We start from the raw sequence: 24,457 nt of genomic DNA, 5'->3' as shown, positions 1-24,457 counted from the left end.
ATCTCCACAGTAGTGAACCAGATGATTTGTGTTTTTGTTGTCCAAACAACAACATCATCGTGGTTAACCTGATAGTCAAGACCCAGGTACGACCTCCAGATAAATTGTATAAGAAATTTACATGATTAAAGGATATGTAATTTGATAATTTTTTAAATCAAAAGATGAGTTGTTTAGTAGTAATACATCGTCTGGTCCAATATGGTCTAAAAGATTGTGATAGACTACTACAACGTGTTTTGAACACCTGTTGTAGTTCATCCCCAGAACTGACCACCTAGATCGAAAAGATTGAGAATATATTAGTTACAGTCAATTGTAGTATAAAGTCTAACAAATTCGAAGATTTAAGATAAACTTACTTTGTTGCGTGGGGAAATGTAAATGGCTTCTCGTTGATCGGGACGAGTGACAGCATTCTCGACTAACCCATGCTTGTAGCAAATAGGCGCAAGAATAAAACGTATAGGTACTTTTTTTTTGAACTTTTACACAACGAATTATATAGATGAGATAAAACAGTTGAACCCCAACTATATGTGTCTACTTTATTTATGTTTCGTAACAACGACAAATACATAATATTTACCATATTACCAGTACTTTAAGGAAATAAAAAATTACCAAATAGAATCATAGTATAACAACGAGCTTTAATTATCTCTTCATACTCAGTTGATTCTTCGTTTAATGTTATACTTGAATAATATTGTTTAAGATATTTTAAATTAATACCTTGACCCCTAGATTGACCTGAAGTTTGTCCCGTAGTTGTGTTTTCACATAAAGGGGCATCCAACAATTCCTCGCATATAGAGTTATCTTGGTTAACTCTACCATTTACGACCTTATCATTGATAGGTAGACCCAATAACATGTGGATGTCCTCAAGTGTGACGGTACATTCACTGAATGGAAGGTAAAATGTGTGGGTCTCGGGTCTACATCTTTCTACCAAAGCAAGAATGAATTTGTAATCAACTGAGTATGAGACTATGTTGAGTAGATTACCAAAATTGCATGCTCGTAAATACGGTTCTATCAAAAGGTCGTGTGGTACATATCCATGTACATAACATCGAAATCTTTTTGGGTCCTAATAAAAGATAATTAAGAAATAAGTAAGAATAAATAATAAACAATATTGTTATGGAAGTTAAATAATAACTTACTGATGCGTGCTTTTCGCAAGTATACGAACGCGTCAGAGTAATATAAAAGATTATCGAATCCACAGAGACCAAGTGTCAATCTATCGTTATCTGTTGTTATGGTGTTTATCAAAGGCAATCAAAATAGGTGTTTTTGGAGTGTGCAATGAAAAGTAAAGTATTGAAATAAATTTAATTAATAAAGACATGGTCGAATGTAATTCACGTAATCGATTGATAATCCAAGTACTTGCTAGTAGAGCTACTTATGGGCAGTGTTTCCTACTTTGAAGAGAACTAATTTAACAGGAACTGTCGCTTTCGCGTATTCAGAACTGAGTTGTACTCCCTAATCAAACCCTCTTATTGTCACTTATAAAAAGGCGCGCATTGTGTTAGAGTAGTAAACCTATTTTTAAGAAATATAGTATCTTGACTAAGTTGAAAAGTATTATAACCTGGATTTCTTAACCAAAAGAGGTTCTCACGAACCAGACTCTAAACTTATAAACGCGTCCGAAAATAGTTTTAAAATCTCTTTTCTTCTTAATGTTAAAATCTCCTAATGAACTAAACAAAGCGCTTTCACTGTTTTTGAAATAGTTAAAAACAATTAAGTTTAAATATACGTTGGACGGCTTTCGATCTTACCCAACGGAATTGAAGTGCGGGAAAACTTAAGTTGAAAGTTAAAATAGCCCTTAAATGTTTCTACAAACAATTGTACGGATTACTGGTTCAATTACGATCCTTACATTCTAACCTTATAAATTTAGCTAGACATGGTAAAGTAAAAGTGCATTAAAATAAATAAAAGTAGTGCGAGTGCGGAAAGTAAATAATTTAAAGCAAGTGCGAGAAATAAATAAAGTAAAGCGAGTGCGAGAAATAAATAAAGTAAAGCGAGTGCGAAGAAATAAATAAAGTAAAGCGAGTGCGAGGAAATAAATAAAGTAAAGCGAGTGCGAGGAAATAAATAAAGTAAAGCGGGTGCGAGGAAATAAATAAAGTAAAGCGAGTGCGAGGAAATAAATAAAGTAAAGCGGGTGCGAGGAAATAAATAAAGTAAAGACAAGTAATAAAAACCTGCTCCAATCGGAGGGTTGAATAAATTGCAAAGCGGAAATGAAAATGGCGGCAGAATTAACTTCCTTCCAAAGTGCTCCAAACTCGATTACAGACTCTATCACAGACTTGATTACACAATTGTGGTAACACTCCAATGCGAAGCGATTACCACTTTATAAAACTGAATATATGCCTAAGTGAAACAAAGTTGCTTCTGAGTTTGCCTCTGCTCTAAGTTTGGATGATTGTAAAAGTGAATTCGAGTTTCTATTTATAAGCAAGTAAAAAGATGGAAATGACTTGGATGCCCTTCAACTTGAAAATGGGAGGGAAACTATTTTCCTCTTGTGGCGCCCGCCACAAGGCCAAAATGAGGCGCCTTAGTGGAGGTAGTGGGGAACGTGGGAGTTGAGGGAAGTTGAGCTTGGACACGTAATGGCAGGGTCTGTGGCGCCCGCCATGGGGTAGGCCATAAGTACAAAATGCTGATTTTTAGGGTTTTTGGCTCTTTTTCGCTCCTTTTCTCGATCGGGACTCCGATTAAAGTAAAAACCTGAAAACAAAGAAAAACATAGCAATAACACAACAAAATGATAATAAAACAACTAGAATGCATGTGAAATCGGAGTCGAAAATACGGTAAATTTTAGTGTTATCAAACTCTCCCACACTTAAACCTTTGCTTGTCCTCAAGCAAAACATTAAAAAGCTCATAAAAGAAAATTTGTGTAAACGAGTGCTTCAGGTAAAAATTCTAAGTTCAAGTCGGGATGCAGTGATAGGTACTAACTGAGTGAACTAAGGGTATCATGATGACACTAATCCGCAAATACGGACATAAATTTCATTCCTATATTAACCAACCCATATTATCCCACAATACCTAGGCCTGCCTCTTCATCTCTTTTTGTGTCCTTTTCATTCAGGCGCAATCACATTAAGTCTGTTATCCGTACATGCTTCGTAGTAGAGTGGCCTGTTAGTGATTATGATCTGAGCATGGGGTTTCTGGCACATAAATATGTGTAAACCCTTTTATTGGACCCAACTGTAGTTGTGGGGGATCAGATCATAATCCTCCCTACCGAGTTCAGTGCCAGATACCTCTGAACCAACCAATAGTGGGTAAGTTTTTCTTTTTCTTTTTCTTTTTGTAGCAATTTTTTACAATTCTTTGGTTTAAATGACTTTGTGAGGGTCACCTATACCGGAGTTGCCTTTTGCTTTCTTTTATTTTTTTTGTTTTTCTGGATCATCACTTATTTGCATCGGTCCTCTACGTAGAGGATGCGTAGGCCGAAGCTGACTGCTGAGATAAACTACTGAGGACTTATATGGAAATGATGATTAAGGCCATGGTATATGGGATTTCGGGAATGATTCCTATATTTACGAAGCTTATGGTGCTAAAACAATACTGATGTTTCGCAAAGTTCTCCCAAGTCACCGCATCCTTACTCAAAACATGTCTTTAAAACCTGAAAACTTTCGGAATAACACTATTTTCTTTTGCAAAAAAAATTCGGTGGGGCTAAAGGTATGGGGAGGTAGGATTGTGCTAAAGATCTACTATATTTGGTGACTCGTCAAACTCATGCATTATACTAAAAAGCAAAATAAACAACTAAAAGGAAATAAACTATCTAAAAACAACAAAGAAAAATGATAAAGGAAAAACGAGAAAAGCAATAAAGAAAAGACGATAGAGTCTCCTCCCACACTTAAATCGAACATTGTCCCCAATTTTTCGAAATAAGATAAGGGAAGAGTTACCTGACAACCTATTGCTGACCACTAGTGCCCTCGCCATCCTGAGGTGGACGACGGGATCGGGTACGACGACGGTCTCTCTGATCCATCCTCACCTGCAGGGCATCCTGAGCGGTCCTCACCTCTCGAAGGTTACCCATAATGGAACCTTGAGTGGCTTCAATGAGTGCCATGTGTCTCTGGTGGTAGTGTTGCTGACGGGCTTGTGAATCTGTGATCGTTTGCAGAGACTGTAGAACAGTGTCGTAGGACCTGTCTGTCCTCCGCTGCGACTCTTGCATGAAGCGCATGTTATCCGCCATTTGTTGCTGGATGGTAGAGAGTAGGTCGTCACGCCTTTGCTCTCTAGCCATGTGGTCACGCCACATCTCCTATGTAATATAGAAGCCAGGAGTGGTACCTGCAGAAGAAGAAGATGGTGCGGTGTGTGGTGGTGCAGGATGATGGGGGGACACATGGGGTACGGGAGATCTCTCTCTCCGATCATATTCATCATCAGTGTCGTGTCCCGCCTCATCAGGCATGTTAGGAGGAAGAGGACCCAAAACAGGTGGGGCATCTAAAGTGTAGGCCCAATTCTTTTCATCTCGGTTGTCTGTACGTCTAGTGTAGCGTAAAACAACAGAAGGGATGGCTACACCATGAACCATAAGCATATAGCCTCCTTCTCTCCTCGAGCGGCACAATTTCATGTCTCTCAGAAATTTTAGGTTAATTGTGCGAGGAGGTAATGGGTCTAGGGTAGCCATCTCATCGTTCAGGTTAAGCGCCCGAGCAATAGATGTAATCAATCCACCAAAAGAAATCGGTCCCGCTTTATTCAAAGTTAAAGTCATATGAGCAAGCATGAACGGGACCGAATTAATACGTCTATTTGTGAGGCTTCCTTGTAAAAATAGAAGCTCTCTAGCATTAACCTTATTTGGATTCTCCCGGCCAAAAATAGTGCATGCCAACAGATATCGAAAAACTCTGATGGTCGGGTTATAGATACTTGAGGCAAGAACTCCTTCAAAAGAGTTTATGGAAGTGTTTGATAAACGCTCCTAGAAGGAAAATACCTCAACAGACCATTCGGAATCCAAAGGGGCCTCACAAATAGCACCGTCCCTATGAGGGATTCCTAACAAGCTGGCTAGTTCGTCGGTACTGAATTGGTATTCAACAGCAAACATTCTAAATTTGACAGTACCAACTGTGCTAGCAGTGTTAGGGTTGACAATATAAATTAAGGAACTCAAAAATTCAATTGTCAACCGCTCATAGGTAGGTTCTTTATTGGAAAAGAAATTATGCAAACCTAAATTATCTAATAAATGAAATATGCTATGCTAGATACCTAAAGTGTAGAGACAGTTTTCGTCAACATACCTTGTCAGGAGCATTTCCCGATTTTGCAACCGTTCAATAATTTTTCTTTGTCTATCCCCCGGTTTTCCTCCTCGAAGAATGAATCCGTTAAACTCCATTTGAAAGCTCTTGAGAAGTGATGAAGAAGATGAAGTGGTTTGTGAAAAGGTTGGATTTTTACAAAATCCGACGGATGAAATCGAAAATGGAAATTGGAATAATGATTTGTGTGGTGTGGTGGTTAGAAAAGTATGAGCTTTTTGTGGGTTCAAGGATGTTTTTCCAAGGTGAAAAAATGGGTTTGGAAGGTTGTAAGTTGCAAAAATGGTGAAGAAAGGGGTTCTGCCCCGACCTTTTACAGACGCTGTCGCGGGCGCCACAGGGTCTATGGCAGGCGCCACAAGGCAAAATCTGGCTGGGCCAGATTTTGGTCCTTTGACTTGGGCTTCTCTTGTCTTTTGGCTTTGAGGGGTCCGGATAGCATTTGTTTTGTGATTTTCCTAGCATCATTGACTTGCATAATTTTATAAAGGTAAAAACAAAAATAAAAATGAAACAAAAATTAAATATTAGACTAATAAATAAATAAATAACTGAAAAATAAAAAATGCAAATAAAACGAAAAATAAGACATATATAGATAAAAGTAGAAATATCAATGTATAGATGTAGTTTATATAATATTCCAAATGCGATAATATAAGATGAGTTATGTAAATACGAGAAATATAAAAAAGAGATAAAATAAGACTAAATGGTGAGATCATATAGTGGGGATGTCATCTTCCTAAGAGGAACCACGGAGCATGGCTACCTCCTGCTTGAGCTCTGCGATCTCCTGATATAGACAGTCGGCTTCAGTAGCATGGGTGAGATCAGACACTCCCATCTGTAAAGTGAGGTCTGCCACCTCCTGTCTAAGCGCGGCGATCTCTCTACGACACTCAGCAATCTGAGTGTGGATGTCGGGTGTCTGCAATGAAAGATTATTAGAGAAAACAATGATTCTGGGAGATGGTGGTGTAGGCGTGTATTCAGCAATGGGTGGTGATCTCGGTTCCTCGACGGTCTCTCCCTGGCCCTCTAGAGCATAACTCCAATTCGCTGGATCATGCACACTGGTCATCATAGGATCTGGCAATGTGAAATAATGGATAGCCTCGCTGTCGACTAGCAGTCAGAACTGACATGGGTGGAAAGAGGCTCTCCTCATCAATCCTCTGGTCAAAAAGAAGTCGATGTCCATGGTAGTGTACCCACAGTAGGTCCGAAGATGTAACAGCTTGCGAGACAGATCTAAAGCGACAGCAATCTGCGTGATGATTCCGCCAACATGGATGACTCCTTCGGTAGATCTGGAGATACCACTGAGACTGTATAACAAGAAGTTCCCACATGCGACTGGGCGAGACTGGGATGCACAAAATAACAGGAAGATCTCTTCTTCACTCAGTAGTGTCTCTGCATCCGGCCTTCCCAGGAAGGAATGTGTTAATATCATCTGAAAATATCTGAAGGCGGGGTTACGTATAACATGAGACAGCTGCATAGATGGATCCTGGCTTCCGCCGCCTGAGATATCACTCCAAAATTTCTCAACCTCCTTACCCAGGAAATATCCCATAGGTGTCTCCGGGATAGCATCAGGAGTGGTCTGGAAGCCCAAAAGGTCGCCGAACTCTTTCTGGCTGAAAGAGTACTCAACTCCGAAAAGCCTGAAAGCAGCATACCCATCTGGTCCAGAATATGGGTCATAGTCGGATGAACTCAGGAACTCCAAAGTCAGGTTCCTATATGTGTTACTCAAGTCATCAGCAAACTCGTCCCAGTGAAGCTGGTGGCTAAGGAATTGGATACTCGGCTCGATACCCAGTGCCTCCATACAGTGCTGATCGGGATAACGTGTGGGTGCCATAGGGCGCTGATACAAAGCAATGTAGCGCTCCCTCTGAGCATTATCTCTATAGGCCACGTGTATGTCATCGAAATCCTGCATCCCGTAAAAGTTAAGAAAGTGATCCTGAAAATACAAATCATTCAAATCTTAGTCTCAATGCAAAATATGATAAAATAAAATAAAATAAAAATAAAATTAAATAAATGCGAAAAAGTAAAATGAAAGAAAAACCGTGGGTTGCCTCCCACGCAGCGCTTGTTTAACGTCATTAGCTTGACGATTAGAATTTATACACCTGTAGTAGTAGGAATTGGTGGATCAATCAGGGTGTGGCTCGAGTAGTATGCTGGAATGTCTCCTCCTTCGTAGAGCTTCAGTCTTTGTCCATTTACAATGAATGAACTACAGGTATCGTTCTTGATTTCTACGGCTCCGGATCTCATAATCTTGGATACTTCGAAAGGACCAGTCCATCTTGAACGTAGCTTTCCAGGAAAGAGTCGTAACCTAGAGTTAAAAAGGAGAACAGGATCGCCTATATTGAAATTTTTCTTTATTATTCTTTTGTCGTGATAGGCTTTTGTCCTCTCTTTATATATTTTTGCGTTCTCGTAGGCAGATTGCCTAAGTTCTTCTAGTTTATGAATGTCTAGGGTACGCTTTTCTCCAACGGCTAGGTAGTCTAAATTCAAAGTTTTAATAGCCCAATAGGCCTTATGCTCTAATTCGAATGGTAAGTGACATGATTTTCCATATACTAGTTGATAAGGAGTAGTTCCTATAGGGGTTTTGAAAGCGGTTCTATAGGCCCATAATGCTTCTTGAAGCTTCTGAGACCAGTCTCTCCTAGAAATAGAAACAATTTTCTCTAGGATTTGTTTTATCTCTCTATTAGATACTTCTACTTGGCCACTAGTTTGTGGATGGTATGGTATTGCTACTCTATGCCTAACTCCATATTTCTTAAAAGTTTGTCAAATATTCTCGATATAAAGTGTAATCCTCCATCGCTTATGACTAAACATGGTGTTCCAAATCTAGGGAATATATAGTTTTTAAATAGTTTGATTACTACCCTAGTGTCGTTTGTGGGTGCAGCTATAGCTTCAATCCACTTAGACATATAATCTACGGCTACTAAGATATACCTATTTCCTAAGGATGGGGGAAAAGGTCCCATGAAATCTATACCTCATACGTCAAAGAGTTCTACTTCCTGAATGTTTCTTAGAGGCATTTCATCACGCCTTGAAATGTTTCCAGTGCGTTGGCATCTATCACACTTGACAATGCAAGCATAGACATCACGCCACATGGTAGGCCAGAATAGGCCAGCTTGAAGAATCTTGGCGTATGTCTTAGAGGTGCTCGCATGTCCACCATAGGGTGCAGAATGACAATGCTTGATAATATTATTTACCTCTTCTTCTGGAACGCAACGGCGAAAAATGCCATCTTTACCCCTTTTGAAAAGGAGCGGTTCGTCCCAATAGAAGTTTCTCACATCGTGGAAGAATTTCATCTTGCGGTGGTAGTTAAGATCAGGGGGTACTATATCAGCAGCTAGGTATTTAACGAAATCTGCATACCAGGGTACGTTACTTATTGCTAAGGAATTTTGGGGGTGCTCATAAGGATCTAGGTTATTATCTTCAATGGTTTCTACTCTAGCTATCAGTCTATCGTAGGCGAAATCATCATTTATGGGTACTAATTCTGGCTTTAGATGTTCTAGCCTAGAAAGGTGATCGGCTACTACATTTTCAGTGTCTTTTTCATCTCTTATATCTAAATCAAACTCTTGTAGTAATAGAATCCATCGGAGTAACCTGGGCTTGGCATCTTTTTTACTTAATAGGTAACGAATGGCAGCATGATCGGTGTAAACTATAATTTTTGCTCCTACTAGATAAGATCTAAATTTGTCTATAGCGAAAACTACAGCGAGTAATTCTTTTTCAGTTGTTGCATAGTTAAGTTGGGCAGCATCTAGGGTTCTACTGGCATAATAAATGGCATGTAATTTTTTATCTTTCCTTTGTCCTAGAACGGCTCCAACTGCATAATCACTAGCATCGCACATTATCTCAAAAGGTTCTTACCAATCTGGTGGTTTCATAATAGGTGCAGATACTAATGCTTGCTTTAAAAGATTAAATGCGTCATTACATTTTTCATCGAAAATGAATTCAACATCTTTCATTAAAAGTCCAGTTAAAGGTTTAGTTATTTTGGAGAAGTCCTTAATAAAACGCCGGTAGAATCCAGCGTGTCCAAGAAAGCTTCGGACTTCTCTGATGGTTTTTGGGGGTTTTAGGTTTTCTATAACTTCTATTTTAGCTTTATCTACCTCTATACCTTTTTCAGAAACTATATGTCCTAAAACTATTCCTTCGGTTACCATGAAATGACATTTTTCCCAATTTAGCACGAGGTTCACCTCCACGCATCTCTCCAGGATTTTCTCAAGGTTAGCAAGACAATTGTGGAAATCAAATCCGCAAACCGAGAAATCATCCATAAACACTTCCATGATACCATCTAGGTAATCTGCGAAGATTGACATCATGCAGCGTTGGAAAGTAGCTGGGGCATTACAGAGGCCGAACGACATTCGTCTGTAGGCAAAAGTTCCATAAGGGCATGTAAAGGTAGTTTTTTCTTGATCTTCGGGGTGGATAGGTATTTGGAAGAATCCAGAGTATCCATCTAGATAGCATAAGTAAGAGTGTCTGGCTAGACGCTCCAACATCTGGTCTATAAATGGTAAAGGGAAATGATCCTTCCTAGTTGCTTTATTTAATTTTCTATAATCTATACACATCCGCCATCCTCCTTATAAACGTTTTGCTACATGTTCGCCTTTATCGTTTTGCACGACTGTGATGCCTCCCTTTTTAGGTACTACATGCACAGGGCTCACCCACTTACTATCCGAGATCTGGTAGATGATACCTGCCTCAAGTAACTTAAGAACTTCCTTTTTAACAACATCACTCATTATAGGGTTTATTCTTCTCTGATGTTCCCTGGAGGGTTTTGAATCTTCTTCGAGAGAAATCCGATGCATGCATACGGATGGACTTATACCTTTCAGGTCAGAGATATTATATCCTAAGGCTGAGGGATATCTTCGTAAAACGTCTAAAAGTTGGTTCGTTTCCTCTTGGCTCAAGGTAGCACTAACTATAACTGGACGGTTCATCTTTTCATCGAGGAACTCGTATCTCAGGTTCTTAGGCGGTTCCTTAAGTTCTAAGGTTGGTTTCTTAGGGCATGGCATAGGATCTGGGGTAAGGGATAAACATTCGTAACGGTTATCATCGATGTAGGGTTTCTTAAAGTCATCATCTTCTCTTATGAGAGTTGATGGTAACTTAATTGTTTTTATAATTTCTTTTTGTTCTAATTCTCTAACACATTCATCAATGATATCTAAGGCATAACACGAGTCTCCCATCACAGGTGCCATAAGAAATTTCGAAAGTATAAATTCAATTTTCTCGCCACTGTTAGGGACCAATTGGTACTACTTTTTATATCATTTTATTGGTCCCTTTTACCAAGTTTTGATGTAATTACACACTTTTTATTCTTATTAATTCGTATAAATGCAATTACTTTTAATTTATTTTGTTTTGAATAGTTATTTCACATTTATATTAGTTTTGTAGAATTTTTGGATGAGAAAGCTTTGGATTGCAGCATCATAATATGGAAGATTTTGGATGAAGCTTGCAAAGCAAGGGAACTGAGGCAGCTTCAGTTCGCCCCGCGAACTGAATGACAGTGTCAGTTCGCGCCGCGAACATAGTTCGCCCCGCGAACCCTGCGAATCCAGTAAGTTGATTTTGGGTCAAAAGTGTTGTTTTGAAGGCCAGCTGGTTTTACCATTTTGGTGTCTGCCTTGGGATAACTTTTCTGCTTTGGATGGAAATGATCAATTAAGGAAATGTCAACTCTTTTAGGAGAGAAAAACACATTATTCACATTCATTCATTATCATTGAGACATTGATATTGAGAGCTTTTTGTAAGAGATAAAAACAGAGTTTTTCTTCTTTAACTTTCTGCTTTGAACAATGATGATGAGGAGCTAAACTCCCCTTTGTCAAGATTGGAGGTAGTAGCTATTCTCATATGTTTATGTATTCCATTTGATTTATATATATGACAAAGATTGTTGATGTATTGAATACTGTTTTTGCCCTAAGTTGAAAATCAGATTTGAGTAGTTGTCGAGAGAGATTATTTGAGTCTTGACATAAAACAGATTTTCAAGTAGTGAATAAGTTGTAGAGATAGATTTATTCATTACTCTTCTTTGGTATTAAGCATTAAAGATTTCTATATTGATAGTTAGGTGGAGAGATCGTCTAAGGATCAATATAGTGATTATCACAATATCATTTAGACATAAATGACTTTGAGAGGATACTTGAACATCATCAATAATCTTGAATCTATTTATTTATCATAAGAAATCATAAGCATTTGAAATAGTGAACTCCAATCTTACCAAGCTTTTATATTTGATTAAAACCATTTTTACTGTTTTAGTGACATTTACTCACAAGATAAATTTCCAACCGAAACAACTTTGTTACTTTCTAAACTTATAACAAATCGGATTATAGAACGGCGGTAATATCAACCAATCTCTGTGGATACGATATAAAAATATTTGCCGAAGATATACTGTTCAACAAATTGGCGCCGTTGCCGGGGATTGGTGTCGATATTACAAGCATTGCAATAATTCTTTGTTTTAAGTTGTGTTACAATTATTATTATCCCTCTTTTGTTTCACTTGGCTTGTTAGTTTTGTAGATTCTAGTGCATGCGAGGAAAAGCAACCGAGGAGCAACTTCAATTCGATCTTGAAATTGAAAGAACACTTCGGAAGCTCAATAGCAAAACACGAAGACGAAGGAAACTAGCCGAAGAGAGGAACCGGAGAGAAGAAGCATCTACTTCCGCACTTGTTCCAATCGAAGAAGTGGTTGTAGAGGCTTGTGACGGAAACATGGCGGATGACAATCGTACCGAAATGTCCGCTAATAGTCCAAGAAGAAATGCTCAATTTGCCCGTGGAGGAAGAAATACGGAGATGAAGACCGGAATCCTCCAACTTCTCTATGCAAATCCATTCACCGGAATGGATCATGAAGATCCGTATACCCATCTCATAAAATTCTATGAGATTGCGGGTTCTACGGGAATAGACGAAGTAGGTGAAGAAACATTATTCAAGAGGATGTTCCCACACTCCTTAGTGGGAAAGGCAAAAGAGTGGTACCTTGATCAAGAATCAAGAGTGATGACGGATTGGAATTTGTTAGAAGAAAAGTTCTTAGAAAGATATTTCCCTCAATCCCGATTCATGGAAGCCAAAACGGCTATTGCGGTATTCACTTCAGGAGGCAACGAGTCTCTAAATGAAGCTTGGGAAAGATTCAAATCAATGTTGAGGAAATGTAAGGGACATGGTTTTGATGAGCTCACTCAAATCCATATTTTTCTAAATGGACTCCAATCAACTCACAAGACACTTCTGGACGCCACCGCGGGTGGCTCGCTTATGTCAAAAACTGCGGAAGAAGCTAAAGTCATTATTGAACGGATGGCCCTCAATGATCATCAAGGTCAACATGATCGTAGCCCTTCACAACGTAAGCCGGGAGTTCTTGAGTTAAATACCAATGATGCCATCCTTGCTCAAAACAAGCTACTCTCTCAACAAGTGGAGCTTCTCACTCAACAAATGGCCAAGCTTCCACAGCAAATAAAAGAGATTCAAGGGTTTCAAGTTCAGCATCAAGTAGCATGTTGCGAATTATGTCAAGGGGATCACCCTACTGGTTTTTGTCCTCCACCCAGAGAAAAAGTGAGTTATGTGAACAATCAAAATCAGGGCTATCAAAGACAACAGCCTAACAATTAAGGCTACCAACCAAGAAACAATCAAGGCTATCAACCGTCAAGGTTCAACAATCAAAATTTTCAGCAGCAAAGTCCTTACCAACATCCAAACTCTCAAGGACAACAATCGCAAGGAGGAAATTTAACGCTAGAAGACACTCTCCAACAATTCATGCAAACCTCCATGGCAAATCAGAAGAGCACCGAGGCAGCAATCAAGAATTTGGAGAATCAAGTAGGTCAGCTTGCAAAACAATTGTCGGAACAAACTGCAGGATCCTCTTTCTCCGCTAACACTCAACCCAATCCAAAGGAGCATTGTAAAGCAATTTTTACTAGAAGCGGTAGAGAGTTGACAAGTAAAAAAAGTGAGGAGATTACAGTTGAGAATGATATGGATGCTATGCTGGAAAATGAGTATGTGGCTTGTGGAAAGAAGAAAGTGGCAGAAACTGCTCAGTTCGCGCCGCGATCTCCCTTCGCGCCGCGAAAACAGCAGAACCAGCAATTGATGGAGGAACAACAGTGTGAAGCGGAAATGAATAAGGAAATCGAACCAAGAAAGAAGAAAAAAGGAGACAAAGGAGTGAAGGTCATTCCAGTTTAACATTTTCCATATCCGCACACACCATCAAGAAAGGACAATGCTAGGCATTATGCACGGTTCATGGACATCTTCAAGCAACTCCAAATCAACATTCCATTTGCTGATGCATTAGAACAAATGCCGCGGTATGCTAAATTCATGAAGGACATTCTTACCATGAAAAGGCGACACGTGGAAGATGAGACCATATTGCTTGATGCACGGTGTAACGCCATCATCCAAAAGACTTTCCCAAGGAAGGAGTCTGATCCGGGCCGGGTTGTTCTACCGGTAACCATTGGAAGCACATACGTTGGAAATGGTTTGATTGACTTGGGCTCTAGTATAAATTTAATCCCCCTCTCCATTGTAAAAAGATTGGGGAATGTTGAGATTAAATCGACGAGAATGACTCTACAACTAGCCGACAAGTCTACCACCTCACCATACGGAATCGCTCAAGACATGCTTGTGAAAGTGGACAAATTTTTGTTTCCGGTGGATTTTGTAATAGTAGAGATGGATGAGGACCGTGATGTACCCCTAATTCTTGGAAGACCTTTTATGAAAACTGCTCGGATGATGATTGACATAGATGATGGGCTAATGAAAGTGAGGGTGCAAGATGAAGAGGTAGCCTTCAATCTTTTTGAAGCCAAAAGGCATTTCAATGGTAAGTGTGAGTCTTTCTGAATCGATGCCACCAAGGAGGAACCAATGGAGATCGCAAACCAGGCTCATGTTTCTAACCCATCAGAGAAATCTCTTATCGGAGTCTACAAAGTTTCGACCCAAAATGAAGGAGAAGAGATGGAAGCAATGTTGCATGAACTAGAACCTCGCGGAGAACTTGTTTATCATGAAGAGACAAACGAAGGCTTGGATATGACAAAGGAAGTGGAAGAGCTAAAACTAGAGCCAAATTTGAAGTATTTGTTCTTGGGTGATGACTGTACTAAACCGGTGGTCGTTAGTAATACATTGTCCACAAAAGAGGAAGACAAATTGATTCAAGTGCTGAAAAAGAAGGAGGTTGTCAAACTATTGGAGGCCGGGATGATTTGTTCTATCTCCGATGGTGAATGGGTGAGTGTTGTGCAAGTAGTTCCGAAGACGGGTGGTATCAGATTTTATCGAAGGTTCATCAAGAACCTCTTGAAGACAACAAAGCCCTTGAGGAAGTTGCTCAACAAAGCCGGATCGTGAAGACCGTTGAACCGTCGAGCTTTAAACGACGTTAAACAAAGCGCTTGTTGGGAGGCAACCCAACATTGTAAGTCTGCATTCTAATTTTTTTTTCTGCTGTGTGAGTTTCTGCTGTGTTAAATTTTGAAAAAATTGGGTTCTATTTTTTACAGGTCGCCCCGCGAACACCGTTCGCCCCGCGAACTGAATTCACAACTTCAGTTCGCGCCGCGAACAAAGTTCGCCCCGCGAACAGTGAATGGCAGAACTAATTTTTTTGAAATTTCCTTCAGTTCGCCCCGCGAACAAAGTTCGCCCCGCGAACTGGAAAAAAAAAACTTTTGTTTTATGTCATTTTCGTTTCATTCCTATTTTCACAAACTTAGGAGATTCTTTCAACAATCTCGTTGCTCCACTTCCAAACCTCTAAATTTCAAAACTTCCCCTCTCCATTCCCCTTCTAGGAGGATTTTGTAGATTATGATAAGTGGCCTGAGGGCAGGCCAAAATTTTGGGGGGTGCAGGAGGTGGTGTAACCCATGGCGGTGAGTTGAAGGAAGATTGAGGAGTTTGTTGAACTTTAGAGTTTGTCTTGATAATTGCATGAATACTTTTCGAGATTTAAGTGTGTTACAATCAAATTGGTTTACCAACAATTTTTGTTTAATTGTTCTTACTCTTAAGTCAAGCTTAAAGCAACCGAGAAATAATCGCAAAGAAAGAAGCATAGGACACCTCGAGTGGTGATGATAAGAAGTAGTGGCGACATTTCAAGGTATACTTTATCGCTTTCTAGATTTAACATGAGTAGTCTGAGGGTATGTGCAAATTTCATATCATAAACTCATTGAAATTTATGTCATTTTTGAATCAAAATAGGACTTAACCAATTGTGAGGAAGCTTTCCATTGTACACTAAAAAGCGGGAAACCGAGCATTTTTTTAACTCATTCTTATCATGCTAAATCATGCATCAAGCTATTTGTGTGTAAAATTTTTGAAAATGATAGAGGCATTGTTTGTGAGAAAAACCACTTGACCAAAAAGTTTGAATCAACTAACCTTGTGAGGAATAATCCTTAGTTAAACCCCTTTGAGCTTATTTTAGGATTCATTTTATTGATCATTGAAAAATCAATTGAAAATTGTGGAATAAATGAATCCTAATTTCTTTCGTGTCAATTGAAACCTCAAATCGAGTTGTTGAAAATTTTGCATTTTGCTTATTTCTAAGTAGGGAGCATTATTGAATAAATTTGGTTTTGAAACCTAAGTTGGGGAGAGTAAAATGAGAAGTGATGAGAAACTTGGAAAAGTGAGTTTCTTATGAAAGGGTAAAAATTTGAAAAGAAACAAGAAAAAGAAATCACCCTTGAAACCATAGAGCAAGAAAAAGAAAAATGTGGATGTAGAAAGAAATCACCCTAAAAAAAAATAAAAAAAAAAATTGCTCATGGTTGTGTGGATGTAGAAAGAAAAAGAAAAAGAAAAAGATAGGGATCAAAGAAATGGAAATTGTGTAGAGTTGAATATTTGGGAATGCTCCCTTAGGATAGACAATTTGGTTGAATTCTCTTAATCATATCCTTCCTTGTAACCTAAGCCACATTACAACCTTTGAAAGACCTCTTGATTCTCATTTTTCACATGATTTGGTATTTGTTGTGATAACCGCATGATTTGAGTTGTTGTTGATTTAATTGATTGGATGAGTGAAAGTAATCATTCATGTTATTCATCATTATTATGATGTGTGTGTAAGTTTGATTCAATTTTGACATATTTGGCTTTGAATTCCTTGGAATGATTTTTGCACTTTACCATTTCCCTTATTCATGTTTTGTCTAGAATTGAGATAGGTGAATTGAGAAAATGCCAAACGCTTTTGAACCATTTGATAGTCCTTGGTAAATCCTTGTTTCAATCTTTTGTGTCATTGCTTTGGTTATAAGGGTGGAAACTTTTGTTTAGGGACAAACAAAATGCTAAGTTGGGGAGAGTTGTTAGGGACCAATTGGTACTACTTTTTATATCATTTTATTGGTCACTTTTACCAAGTTTTGATGTAATTACACACTTTTTATTTTTATTAATTCGTATAAATGCAATTACTTTTAATTTATTTTGTTTTGAATAGTTATTTCACATTTATATTAGTTTTGTAGAATTTTTGGATGAGAAAGCTTTGGATTGCAGCATCATAATATGGAAGATTTTGGATGAAGCTTGCAAAGCAAGGAAACTGAGGCAGCTTCAGTTCGCCCCGCGAACAAAGTTCGCCCCGCGAACTGAATGACAGTGTCAGTTCGCGCCGCGAACATAGTTCGCCCTGCGAACCCTGCGAATCCAGCAAGTTGATTTTGGGTCAAAAGTGCTGTTTTGAAGGCCAGCTGGTTTTACCATTTTGGTGTCTGCCTTGGGATAGCTTTTCTGCTTTGGATGGAAATGATCAATTAAGGAAATGTCAACTCTTTTAGGAGAGAAAAACACATTATTCACATTCATTCATTATCATTGAGACATTGATATTGAGAGCTTTTTGTAAGAGATAAAAACAGAGTTTTTCTTCTTTAACTTTCTGCTTTGAACAATGATGATGAGGAGCTAAACTCCCCTTTGTCAAGATTGGAGGTAGTAGCTATTCTCATATGTTTATGTATTCCATTTGATTTATATATATGACAAAGATTGTTGATGTATTGAATACAGATTTTCAAGTAGTGAATAAGTTGTAGAGATAGATTTACTCATTACTCTTCTTTGGTATTAAGCATTAAAGATTGCTATATTGATAGTTAGGTGGAGAGATCGTCTAAGGATCAATATAGTGATTATCACAATATCATTTAGACATAAATGACTTTGAGAGGATACTTGAACATCATCAATAATCTTGAATCTATTTATTTATCATAAGGAATCATAAGCATTTGAAATAGTGAACTCCAATCTTGCCAAGCTTTTATATTTGATTAAAACCATTTTTACTGTTTTAGTGACATTTACTCACAAGATAAATTTCCAACCGAAACAACTTTGTTACTTTCTAAACTTATAACAAATCGGATTATAGAACGGCGGTAATATCAACCAATCTCTGTGGATACGATATAAAAATATTTGCCGAAGATATATTGTTCAACAGCCACCTACCTCAAATGTCAACTTTCCTTTCTTGACATCTATTATGGCTCTTGTAGTCGATAAGAATGGTCTACCTAGGAGGATTGGTATATCATTGTCCTCTTTGATGTCCATGACAACAAAATCAGTGGGGATAAATAACTGACCTATCCTAACTAGAACATCTTCTAAAATGCCTATCGGATATTTAACAGATCTATCGGCTAACTTAAGTGACATCTTAGTGGGCTGTAATTCTCCTATGTTTAACCTCTCACAAACTGCTAAAGGCATTAGGCTCACACTAGCTCCTAAGTCTAGAAAAGCTTTTTCGATGACATGATTACCCAAAAGGCAAGGAATGGAGAAATTTCCAGGATCTTTATCTTTCTTTGCTAATTTGTCCTCGGAAATAGCATTACATTCCAAAGGCTTTGGATCGTCAAGTCTACGTTTGTTGGTAAGGATGTCTTTGAGAAACTTTGCATAAGAAGGTATTTGGGTGATGGCTTCTGTGAAAGGGATTTCTACATGAAGTTTTTCTATAACTTTAATAAATTTTTGATACTGTTTATTGATCTGGGTTTGTTTGAGTCTTTGCGGATATGGTATAGGTGGTTTATATGGCGGGGGTGGTACGTAAGTTTTATCTTTAGGTTCTTCTCCATTTTCTCGACCTTCCTGGTTTTCAGATTCCTCTGATTCCTTTAATTCGTCCGTGGGTTTGGTACATTCCTTAGAAGTTTCAGGTTCACTCAATCTAGGGTTTGGTGGCTCATCATAAGCGTTCCCACTTCGTAGGGTAATGGCATTGGCTTGTCCTCTCGGATTTTATTGAGGTTGTCCAGGGAATTGTCCTCCAGGTGTAGTCTGAGGGGCTTGGTTTAAAGCTACCTGAGAGATCTGGGTTTCAAGCATCTTGGTATGAGTAACTATTTGGTCAACCTTGGTTCCTAACTGAGTAATAAATTCGTTAACATGAATGTTTTGGTTCATGAACTCCTTGTTTTGTTGGGTTTGAGCGGTGATAAAATTTTCCATAATTTTCTCAAGGCTCGGCTTTGATGGTACAGGTTTCATAGGTTGATTTGATCTAGGGCTTGATAACTAGGTCTCGGGGGTGCATTATTTTGAATAGGGTTATTGTTTTTATAGGAGAAGTTCGGGTGATTCCTCCATCCAGGGTTATAGGTATTCGAGTATGGGTTCCCTTGGGTGTAGTTCACTTGCTCAGAGTGGGTTTCGTTTAATAGACTGCATTCTGCAGATTGGTGTCCTTTGGTTCCACATATCTCACAATCCGACGAAACTGTTGCTACAGTATTCGGGTTTATGCACATATGCTCGACTTTAAGGGCTAATGCGTCCATTTTAGCTTGCATCATGTCTATAGAGCTTAGTTCATGCACTCCTCCTTGGGCTTCCTTCTTCTCAACTGTCGCTCGTTCGACTCCCCACGATTAATGGTTTTGGGCCATATCTTCGATGAGGGCACTAGCTTCAGGATAAGGTTTGTTCGTCAAAGCACCGCCTGCGGCAGCGTCAATGGTCATCTTTGTGTTATAATGAAATCCATTATAGAAGGTTTGAATGATTAACCAATTTTCAAAACCATGATGTGGGCATGCTCGTAACAACTCTTTATATCTCTCCCAAGCTTCGAACAGCGATTCTCCTTGGTTTTGGGTAAATCTAGTTATATGGTTTCGAAGAACGACGGTCTTACTCGGGGGGAAATATCTAGCAAGAAATACTCTTCTAAGGTTATCCCAAGTCGTAATGGAATTGGGTGGAAGGGAATCTAACCATGATAGGGCTTTATCTCTGAGGGAAAAAGGAAATAATCTTAAACGTATTGCCTCAGGAGAAGCTCCATTGGTTTTAAAAGTGTCTGCTAATTGTAGAAATATTTTTAAATGTTGGTTTGGGTTCTCAGTAGCGAGACTTGCGAATTGTCTCTGTTGCACTAGTTGCAACAAAGATGGTTTAAGTTCAAAATTATTAGCTGGGATGGTTGGGTTTACTATACTAGAACTAGGTTCTTCGTTTGATGGTTGAGCGAAATCCTTAAGAGGTCTTTGGTTTTGATCTTCAGCCATAGCTCTCTTAATTCTATGAAAGAATAAACGTGCGCGAGCGTAACGTTCAGGTTCCGCCAGAGGGTATACTAAGCTTAAACTTCCGGTGCTGCGAGTTCTTCGCATTGACCGGCGGGAAATAGCCTAAGTCTAAACGATATAACAACAGGAAAATGAAATTTGACGAAATTGGTCCCCGGCAATAGTGTCAAAAACTTGATGCGTGCTTTTCGCAAGTATACGAACGCGTCAGAGTAATATAAAATATTATCGAATCCACAGAGACCAAGTGTCAATCTATCGTTATCTGTTGTTATGGTGTTTATCAAAGGCAATTAAAATAGGTGTTTTTGGAGTGTGCAATGAAAAGTAAAGTATTGAAATAAATTTAGTTAATAAGGACAGGGTCGAATGTAATTCACGTAATCGATTGATAATCCAAGTACTTGCTAGTAGAGCTACTTATGGACATCGTTTCCTACTTTGAAAAGAACTAATTTAACAGGAACTGTCGCTTTCGTGTATTCAGAACCGAGTTGTACTCCCTAATCAAACCCTCTTATTGTCACTTATAAAAAGGCGCGCATTGCGTTAGAGTAGTAAACCTATTTTTAAGAAACATAGTATCTTGACTAAGTTGAAAAGTATTATAACCTGGATTTCTTAACCAAAAGAGGTTCTCACGAACCAGACTCTAAACTTATAAACGCGTCCGAAAATAGTTTTAAAATCTCTTTTCTTCTTAATGTTAAAATCTCCTAATGAACTAAACAAAGCGCTTTCGCTGTTTTTGAAATAGTTAAAAACAATTAAGTTTAAATAGACGTTGGACGGCTTTCGATCTTACCCAACGGAATTAAAATGCGAGAAAACTTAAGTTGAAAGTTAAAATAGCCCTTAAATGTTTCTATAAACAATTGTACGGATTACTGGTTCAATCACGATCCTTACATTCTAACCTTATAAATTTAGCTAGACATGGTAAAGTAAAAGTGCATTAAAATAAATAAAAGTAGTGCGAGTGCGGAAAGTAAATAATTTAAAGCGAGTGCGAGAAATAAATAAAGTGAAGCGAGTGTGAGAAATAAATAAAGTAAAGCGAGTGCGAGGAAATAAATAAAGTAAAGCGAGTGCGAGGAAATAAATAAAGTAAAGCGAGTGCGAGGAAATAAATAAAGTAAAACGAGTGCAAGGAAATAAATAAAGTAAAGCGGGTGCGAGGAAATAAATAAAGTAAAGACAAGTAATAAAAATCTGCTCCAATCGGAGGGTTGAATAAATTGCAAAGCGGAAATGAAAAAGGCGGCAAGATTAACTTCCTTCCAAAGTGCTCCAAACTCGATTACAGACTCTATCACAGACTTGATTACACAATTGTGGTAACACTCCAATGCGAAGCGATTACCACTTTATAAAACTGAATATATGCCTAAGTGAAACAAAGTTGCTTCTGAGTTTGCCTCTGCTCTAAGTTTGGATGATTGTAAAAGTGAATTCGAGTTTCTATTTATAAGCAAGTAAAAAGATGGAAATGACTTGGATGCCCTTCAACTTGAAAATGGGAGGGAAACTATTTTCCTCTTGTGGCGCCCGCCACAAGGCCAAAATGAGGCGCCTTAGTGGAGGTAGTGGGGAACGTGGGAGTTGAGGGAAGTTGAGTTTGGACACGTCATGGCAGGGTCTGTGGCGCCCGCCATGGGGTAGGCCATAAGTACAAAATGCTGATTTTTAGGGTTTTTGGCTCTTTTTCGCTCCTTTTCTCGATCGGGGCTCCGATTAAAGTAAAAATCTGAAAACAAAGAAAAACATAGCAATAACACAGCAAAATGATAATAAAACAACTAGAATGCATGTGAAATCGGAGTCGAAAATACGGTAAATTTTAGTGTTATCACTTACAAATACCGTAATATTGTTGATTGTTCCTCGATATTCATCATCCATGGTTAGTAGAGACATTTTGTTGAATGCTTTTGAGTATCTATTACCGACAAAGTGGATAGGTTGAGTGTATGTCACTGACAAGGTAGATAGGTTGAGTGTGTTTGATGGAAATGTTGTTAAACATCAATATTTATATATGGGGAAGGCATCGTTGGAGAGTGTAGGTTGAGTGTATGTTACATTCATGTGATGCTTTTTTGCATGTGATTTTTGAAGCATGCGCCATTGGGGAGGACACATATGTTATCTTTTTAGAGCATGCACCATTGGAGAGGGCAGATATGTTATATTTAATGGCATGCGCCATTGGGGAGGGCGCATATATATTGTTTTTTATGGCATAGAAGCATGCAAGGAATCCTGTAAGGAATCTTGTAAAGAAATAAGTTATCTTATTAGAGCGCATTTGTTGACTTTTTAGAGCATGAACCATTGGGGAGGGCGCATATGTTGGACAGAGAATAAGGAATTTCGTAAGGGAATCATGCAGGGAATCATGGAAGAGATTCGTTTTAGGTTGCGTAATAGGGTCATGCATGCAAGATTCCTTGTAGTCTGGACCATAGACTCATGCATGCAAAGGTAGAAGCCATTGAATATGGCCCTAAGTTAAAACAATAGAGCATGTGCCATACTCTATGGTGCGTACCTTTCTTTTTGGAAATCCATCTTCATCCTTATTTAACTGCATGCTGATATGATAAGACGCAGTAAACTTACAACCAGTACACTAAACTTACATTACACCTTACAAAAGTGGCTTCCTAACCACAATACATGATCAATGGCCATACTGATGGTGAAATATTTGAATGTGAGTTATCCAGTTTTAGTTTTTGTAACACATAAGTTACTCGGTTTAAAATAAATAGATGATCAAATTTTTCATATTTAAAACAAAGAATAGAAAAGAAATTGCAGTGTAGTCAGGAGGGACAAATCATCTATAAAATCTGATGTTTTTTTGCAAACAACCAAGTTAAGTTTTATCAACTGAAGATTCAAAATGATGACGATGTTCATAATATGTTTCTCAGTCATGAGCAATTCGTGTTCAATGATATTGAGTTATATATTTTACAACAACAAAATCAGTTGTCTTAATTTGTTGATCCATCACAAGTGTTTTGTGAAATTGATGACGACGAACAAGATGAAGTCAATGTTGTTGACGAGGAAGAAGAAGAAGACAAGATATTGGTTGATGAGATGGTGAAAAAGGAAACTATCGACCACCAACAAGAGCTATTACTAGCTAGTCATGAATATTGTCCACCTCAACACACGACACACTTGAATTTGGGTGCAGATGAACCTTCGTCAGATATATTTCAGAATCCTTATGTGAAAATTCAAGGATCATTGAAAGAAGGAGACAAATTTCACACAAAAGAATTCTATGTCAGAGCCATTAAAAAGTATCACATGGACTTATCAACTTATTATAGGGTTGATTGAACTAATATAACGAGGTATAAGATCTATTGTCGTAATGAGCTCTGCATGTTCCGGTTGTCAGCATCTTATCGGAAGAGGAGTGATTCTTGGGAGATAGGTTTTACGGGTCCAATTCACACTTTCATAATCACCAACCCGATGTAGGACCATCACAAACGCATCTCTCATTTAATATGTGATGAAATTTTGTCTGTCATTAGTGACAATCCGTCGTTAAAGGTGAATATAATAATCTCACATATCGTTACACAATATAATTATACTCCATCATATATGAAGGCATGGAGAGCTTGGACTAAGGCAGTTGAAACAGTGTTCGACAATTGGGAGGAGTCATACAAAGAACTTCCAAAATATTTGGTGGCACTTAAGTATTATGCTTCAGGGACTATTGTCAATTCGGAAACATTGTCGGCATATACCCAGACGAGACTTGTGTTAGTGGAAATGACATATTCCACCTGGGCGTATGAACCATGCATCAAAGGTTTTTATTTTTGTAAACCTATTATACAAATTAATTGAACATGGTAGTATGGGAATTATAAAGGAACGCTACTCATGACAGTGGCAAAAGATGGCAACAACAATATTTTTCCAATTGCCTTTGCACTGATTGAAGGGGAGACTGCTAGAGGATGAAGTTTTTTCCTAAAAAATCTTCGATTACACGTTGCTCCTCAACCTAACTTATGTTTAATCTCAGACAGACATCCATCAATTGTGAGTGCCTATAAAAACATTGATAACGGTTGGCAGGATCCTCCTTTGACGCATGTCTATTGCATTAGACATATCGCTCAAAAATTTAATTCAGGAGATCAAAGACAAGATGCTGCGGAAGTAGGTTGTCAACGCAGGGTATGCATTAACATAACCTTCCTTCAAACACTACCGTGAAGACATCAGATTGTCAAATGCAGATG

The 24,457-nt window shown here is 38.4% G+C and overlaps 1 non-coding gene across 1 annotated transcript; it reads left to right on the top strand.

The window, feature by feature from the left end:
- Positions 1–19,659: 19,659 nt before the first annotated feature.
- LOC127116128 (small nucleolar RNA R71) lies at positions 19,660–19,766 on the top strand. Its single transcript, XR_007801109.1, has one exon. It is a non-coding gene; the product is annotated as a small nucleolar RNA R71 (small nucleolar RNA).
- The last annotated feature ends 4,691 nt before the right edge of the window (positions 19,767–24,457 follow it).

The sequence above is a fragment of the Lathyrus oleraceus genome, chromosome 1, assembly GCF_024323335.1.
Source record: "Lathyrus oleraceus cultivar Zhongwan6 chromosome 1, CAAS_Psat_ZW6_1.0, whole genome shotgun sequence".
In the NCBI taxonomy this organism is placed as follows: Eukaryota; Viridiplantae; Streptophyta; class Magnoliopsida; order Fabales; family Fabaceae; genus Lathyrus; species Lathyrus oleraceus.
The sequence above is the reverse complement of the archived record's forward strand: the minus strand, read 5'-3'. Positions and strand labels throughout refer to the sequence as shown.